We start from the raw sequence: 6844 nt of genomic DNA, 5'->3' as shown, positions 1-6844 counted from the left end.
ACCTGGCCCTCAGTCCACTGGGCCCCTTCTCAGGGCTGGGGTCAGTGCACCCCTGACTGCTGTAACCTCTCTGGCACCGGGGTCCCCACACCATTGTGGAGCCCCTAATGAGGCCTCCTCCAACCCCTACAGCCTCACCTGGTCCTCCAGTGTAACAACAAAGCAAAACCATAAGCCAATTGGCTACAACTCAAAATCAAGCCTCCTGGCTAAAATGCAAACTCTAGCCCTCTGGCTAAACCTCACGCAAATCCCTACCAGGGGTTTCTCCTCCCAGTCTCCATGAACCAAAGCTGTTCAGGCCACCAAGCTGCTCTAGGCTGCATACTCTAGCAGAGGTCCTATTCCCTGGGATGTTAGTGAGGAACTGCCTGCTTGGCCTCATCCTAGGCTGTTTATATAGGCTAGGCCCTGCTCCCTTCCGGTCAGCTGACCGAACTGCGGTTGCCCTGGCAACCGGCACCTGTACCTTTCCCTAGGCGCAGGGCACTTCAGTGCCCTGCGACACAGCTTATCCCATGCCTTAAACACTATGGCCTAATTAAAGGAAGTGTTCAGCAACAGGTAGCACAAGTTGAAAAAAAATGGAGAAAAGTCAATTTTCCAAGCTTCCTTCATTTTCAGAATTGTCTTGAGGGAAAATCATTTACCAAATGGCAAATAGGTGAATTTTTTCCCATGAAAAGTCCCATTCCCAGCCAACACTATTGAGAACCAGCATTGTAAAAATCAATATAGAAATCAGTGCCTGACCCAGGATACATACACATGTCCGAATGATCTGGGAAAATTCTCCAGGATTGTTTTCCTAATGGAAAAACGTATCCAGAGATGTCTGAACACACATTTTAATGCTGAACCCTTGAAGAGCAGAGGGTTTGCAGTGCTGATACTATGCAGCCAGGGAGCCCCTGCGCATTCATCTCAGAAGAAAATGTTCTCAGTCCACCTGGAGACAGAATGGCAAAAGTGCACAGGGTATTCCTGCTTGGCTGACTCAGACCACTCAGAATCAGCCTATGTCTCCCTGAAGCACAATGTAGGATTGGGAAGAGGATGCGTTAGGTTCCCTACTTGGCTGGAGTAGCAAAGTTCAGTCAATGACATGCTGTCCTCTGTGGGGAGAGGGGAGCAAAGCACCCTGGGATGCTGGAGGACTGTGATGTGTACACACATCACATTCACTCTCCCAGGAGAAAACCTCATGGCGGTTATTTAACCCTGTTTTTCTCCCAGGTTATTTTTCTCCTGGAATGGCCAGTTTTGCTCTGGGAGAAAAATCTTGAACACCTGTACACTCATGTTTTTTCCTGAGACCAGCAACTCTCCCAGGAGAAACTGAATGTCTGGACATGGCCTTAATGTGACCACAGAGCGTGGGTTTAAAATGAAAATTAAAAGGGCTGTTATAATTTTGCATATTCAAAATAGTTAAAGATGCAGCCCTCAGAAAAATACATCTACTCTCAAGGTAACAGGGCCAAACATAATAGTTTTGAGATCTAAGAGAGCAGGATTGCAGCACCCAAGCTATGCACAGGCTGTAGGGAAAAGCTGACCTTGAATTGCAAGAATAACTGATTGTCTGCTGACCAAACCAGCCAATTGGAAGAAAATTGTCTCAAGTCAACTGAAAATAAAAGTGTCATTTTTCCCAGGAAAATAAAAACAGACAAAAAACCAATTGTTTGAGGTTGAACAAAACATTTCAATTTCCTTTTAATCTTTTCAGGCTAAAACAATTTGAATTCACAGGCAGTTTCCAGTGATCTAAATCTATGTTTAATGTTGAATAAAATATTCAACCAAAAGATTTCACCCAGCTGTAGTAGCTGGGACCTGCTTTTCTAATAACAAGTAATATTCTCACCAATCATTCGCATTGTGAAACTGAAAAAACACTAAACATCAAAGGTCAGAAAAATATCTTCTAACTGCCTCTCTCCACCAAACATCAACTGTCTCTTATCGCTCCCTTATCTGGATTTGGTCCCCTCATAGATGCCCAAATATTACCAAGTTTCTATATATTCTGATCTACAATCTTAGCTGGAGCTAAGATATGGTGATATATGTCATTAGTACACTGAAAGCATTATAACCAACATCTTATCATAAACATTAGTGTACCACTTCCTTCATTTTCATAGTACAGCAGCTTCCATTGCCTCCTAGCTAGTGTGTGTGTGTATGTGTCTATTTTAAAAAATCATTAAAATGTCCTGTCTTAACTGCTAGGATTCCTCTGGAAGGGTGGATTTGGAGAAGAACTTTGAAGAATTGAAATGCAAATCCCACATGAACAAATGCTGGAATAAACTGTAATTTCTATTTGGACCTTTTGACACATGAACTTTTCTCTTTCCCCTGGGTTTCTATCAAACAGGCACTGTCACCAAACATCACTGCTAACATTCAGTGCTTAGTTTCTCTCTTCAGCTGTGCACCACAGGTCAGGCTATACCTACCATTCCCCTGAGCCATTAACTAACTCTGGTTAGGCCTCCGGGGCATTTAACTAAGTGATAACTTTTTTTCCTCTTCAGTATTCTGAAAGCCAGATGGTGAAGGTAGCACACACTTCCCCTCATGTAGTCTGCTAGGATAAGAATAATAGTCAGTCTAAATGATTTTTAACAGTAAATAATGAATTTATTCAGTGCTACAGACAAGCCAGACCCATATCAAGCCAGAATCAAAAACAATCTCAAAACCTCATACTTATAAAATATTTGCAATTCAGCTTGGCTACAATGAAATCATCTTATATTAAATGAAATATAACTCTGACATTCTTGACAGTGCAGATGAGTGCATTTTTTTCCACTAATATCACTACTACTATTTTTATTAGTGCCCCACACTCATCCTAACATTCATGGGTGCAGACAGAAGTGCATCTCCCAACTGTAACTCAGAACAATTGCTACACAGTGTTCTGAGTTACAGCATTACCCCAGACCAAACAAAAGTTAATCATTGGTTCCAGAGGGGAGGGGACTCTAGCTGTGGCTGGAAGCCTGCAGCGAGGTTCCCATAGCAATGGCCACAGCTCTCTGCCAGTGCTTGCAGTTTTCAGAATGGGAGGGGAGAAAGGCAGCAGAGGGAGCTTGTTCTTGAGGCTCCCCAGCTGGTGCTGAAAAGTGGGGTGCATCAGTGAATGGTGCCTCCTGAATCTGGGGGGGCACCTACAAAAACCACTGGCAGTGGAGCCAGAGCTAGCGAGCATCTGTAGACAACACCAGTGGAGTTGGCAGTGGGGCTGGAGCTGGCAAGCATCTGCAGATGCCGGTGGGGGGGCAGAGTTGGTGAGCTCCAGCAGACACCATCAGTGGTGGCGGCGGGGATGGCCCTGTCAAGGGGTAACATTGAGCACCCACAGGTGCCATTGGTGTCAGCAGCAGAGACAGCCACATTGTGGGGGTACATATCCCCCCATGCCCCACCTATGCATAGCCTATGGTGGTGTGGGTGAATTGGACCCCTCCCACCTCAAAGGGACTCCAGTACACCCACCCTATCCTCCAGGAGGGACTGAAAAACCCCCAGATTTAACTCCCTCTCCTCCCTTTCCCTGCTCCCATTCTGAAGACCATAACAGGCTGTGAGCTTCACAGACACAAGTTACTAAGGATGCTACATTTTGAAACATGTTTATCTGATACCTCATGCAATAAGGGATCAGCTTTTCACCCAATCAGCCATTTTTAAGCTGCCTGCAGCCATGTACTTGTGTTTGGTCACAGCTATAAACTGCTTTCTGTGGCCAGACCAGGAGAAAATTGTCACTCCTGTCTGTACCCCTACGATAACAAATTGTATAATAGGGCAATTCCTAGTTTCACTGATATCAGACTGGAGAGCCAACCCTATATATCCCAGGCAGGCACCAGATTGTGAGGAGACATCAGATGTAGATCAAATTAAAACATCTTGCTTTTAGCCCAAACAGAGTATGCTTTACTAGCTTCATTGGAGTCTGATTTGTCTTTTGCCTACATCAAAATGTGCCAAACTAAATATCAAATAAAAATGTGCCAATGTAGCCAATATTTCACAGTAACACATCTATAAAAATACAGTTTTAATCACATACAGTCACATTAAAATAGGAGCATGCTATAGTATAATATACAGGAAACAACAACACTGAGCAGAGTTGGAAACTTTTTCCAAGGGTTACAATGAGTCTATTTCAATGGTGGTCTATAAAACAACATTACTAAAGTTAGCTTGTAGTCAGGTTGTGTAACTTATGCCCCCTCTATGCATTACAGGTATTGCACAATTAACTGGTTAATTGCACAGCTACCTTAAGATAAGCTACACATGGCAAAGTACTTAGCACACAATAAAAAGCTCCAGCCAGATATAAAGTCAGACATCAAAAATGTGTACTAACTTTTCAGCTTGTTGGTATCAAGCTTTAATTTGCATGTGCAGCAGAGTCTCCCCTGTGACTGGGAGCCCCACCACCTGGCAGGGATCCCAGCCACAGGGGTGTACTGTGCCCAGTATGAAACCCCTGGGACCTGGAGGTTGAGGCAGCCATGATCCCCAGGGCTCAAGGGTGCATGAAACTCCTGTGCCCTGGAAACTGCAGCTGCCTCAGGCTCCCCCCAGGACTGGCAATAAGGAGTGATGAGATCCAAAGCATGATCCCATAATTACACCTCCTCTCATGCACATGTGGCATGGCAGGAGGCACAAATGTGTTGGTCACACATTAGATCCCATTGTATCTTTATCTGCATGTACAGAGGAGGGCTAATCTCCACAGCTTTAGGCCAGAATCTTTTCTTCTTCTACCTTTTTCTTATGTTTTTTAACTGTGTTTCTGTGTCAGGTCGACCTAACTCCTGAATAATTTAATTTGCTATGACATTCAGGATACCTACACTTCACATTTCCTTTCAAATATATAAAGATAATAACTGAATGCACAAAATGTATGGAGTTATGGATATACACAGCCCCTTACTTACCAGTTCAGTTGCAAAAATTTCACAAAAATACTAGATAAGCTCAGGGGCACAAGGTACCTTTCCTCAGGTCTGGGAATGATGCAGGTACAGACCTCAGGAAGGACACTTTGTACCCCAAACACTTTAATAAAACCTCTCTCAACTATACAGTTTTCCAGTAAAAAATATCACCAACCCCCCTGCTTCATTCTCACATATTTTCTGGCCTATTATGGTGATAACAACACTTAACATTACTATACAAATATTAGGCCTGTAGTTTTTCCTTACAATTGAACCCTTTTATAAATCCAGCCATGTAACCTAATTAAAATTGGCTCTGTGGCTTCACAATATTGCACAGCTAAAATGCAAACAGGGCCTGTAGGGGGAGAATGGTTGGGCTATGGAAGTGATGGCATCACCTGCAAACTGGCTGTACAACTGTCCTGTATCTTTGTTCTGGTGGCAGTGTAATGTTACTATTAGGATATCAGAACACTCCAACCTTAATACACAACTAGCAGGCTACAAACCAACATCATTTCTGTGGCAGGACCAGCTGTGCTAGGGTGTATCCTGACACAGCTGTTCCAACTGATTGGCAGAGACAGGTCTCACTCAGGACCACTGCCCCACAGGATCAGGACACCTTAAGTTTCAGCAGCATGATTCTGCAGACCAACAACCCACAACCCAGAAGGACCCCAGGGAACCTCATGGGTTCCCCACTCTGTGCTTGCAAACTCACACTCCATGAATTCCCCTGCAGAGAAATTCCTACAGCATTCATCTGCAAGCACAGAGCAGGTAATGCGTGGGGTTCCCTAGTTCTACCGCATGAAATGGATGCCCTAGGACAGGGTTCAGCAACCCTTAGTATGTGCGCCGAGCATGGCATGTGAAGCCATTTTGCTCAGCACACCATCGCCACCCTGGGTTCTAGGCAGCTGCTGCGAGCCACGAAGCCTGGGCTGCTCCCAGCAGGTGGCTGGGCAACTGCAAGCCCTGCTGCAAGCAGACCGGGCTCCATTGTTAGCAGCAGCTACCCAGATCCTGGGCTGGCTGCAGCCAGGAGGCTGCAAACATCAGCTCCGAATTCCAGCATCAGCTCTAATGGCGCGTCGCAGCGGATGGTGGAGAAGGGGCCTGAGGCAGCACAATCCTGGCCTCTTCCCCGCTGCTGGCACATTGCTGATGACTGGGCTCCGGAGCCTGGAACAGCTGTTTGTAGCCAGTCTGGGCTCTGGACAGCTGCAGCAGGCATGCTGCAAACAGCTGCACTGGGATCCACAGCTCCAGCATTAAATTCATGCTGGCAGCAGCTACACATGCACCTCAGAGCAGACAGTGGGAGGGCTGAGCTGCCTCAGGCCCTATCCCCACCATCCTCTCCAAGGCACGCGTGCACCTGCTGGCATGGAGCTGATGCCAGAGGCCAAAGCAGCTGTTTGCAGCCTCCCGGCTGCAGCCCTCCCATGCTCTGGTAGCTGCTGCCAACCACGGAGCCTGGGCTACTTGCAGCAGGGCTTGCAGCTGAGCCTGCCTGACTCCCACCTGTTCCAAGCATAGCCCTGGCCCAGCCCCCTACCAGGATGAGGCTGGTGCTGCCCCTTACCAGGGACACTGAACCTTTTGCAGGCTTAGCTGTGCGGGGTGGGTAGTTGGGCTGATGGGCAGGCTCTGGGCCAGGGCCTTGACCAGCTGTGCTGCAGCCCAGGGCCTGGCTCTCCTGGGAAGCACAGGGGCTCTGGTGAGACCAGTATTGTTGGGTCAGACTTTGACCAGTGGCCCAGGAGCCCTGCTGCATGAGCTCATGCATCTGGTTCTGTGTGTTCGTCTGCCTCTGTCTGGTTCTGTGTATCTGTGAATGCCTACTT

The sequence above is a fragment of the Gavialis gangeticus genome, unplaced genomic scaffold, assembly GCF_001723915.1.
Source record: "Gavialis gangeticus isolate Ggan-Ray unplaced genomic scaffold, GavGan_comp1, whole genome shotgun sequence".
NCBI classification, from domain to species: Eukaryota; Metazoa; Chordata; order Crocodylia; family Gavialidae; genus Gavialis; species Gavialis gangeticus.
Note: the sequence above shows the minus strand (reverse complement) of the source record.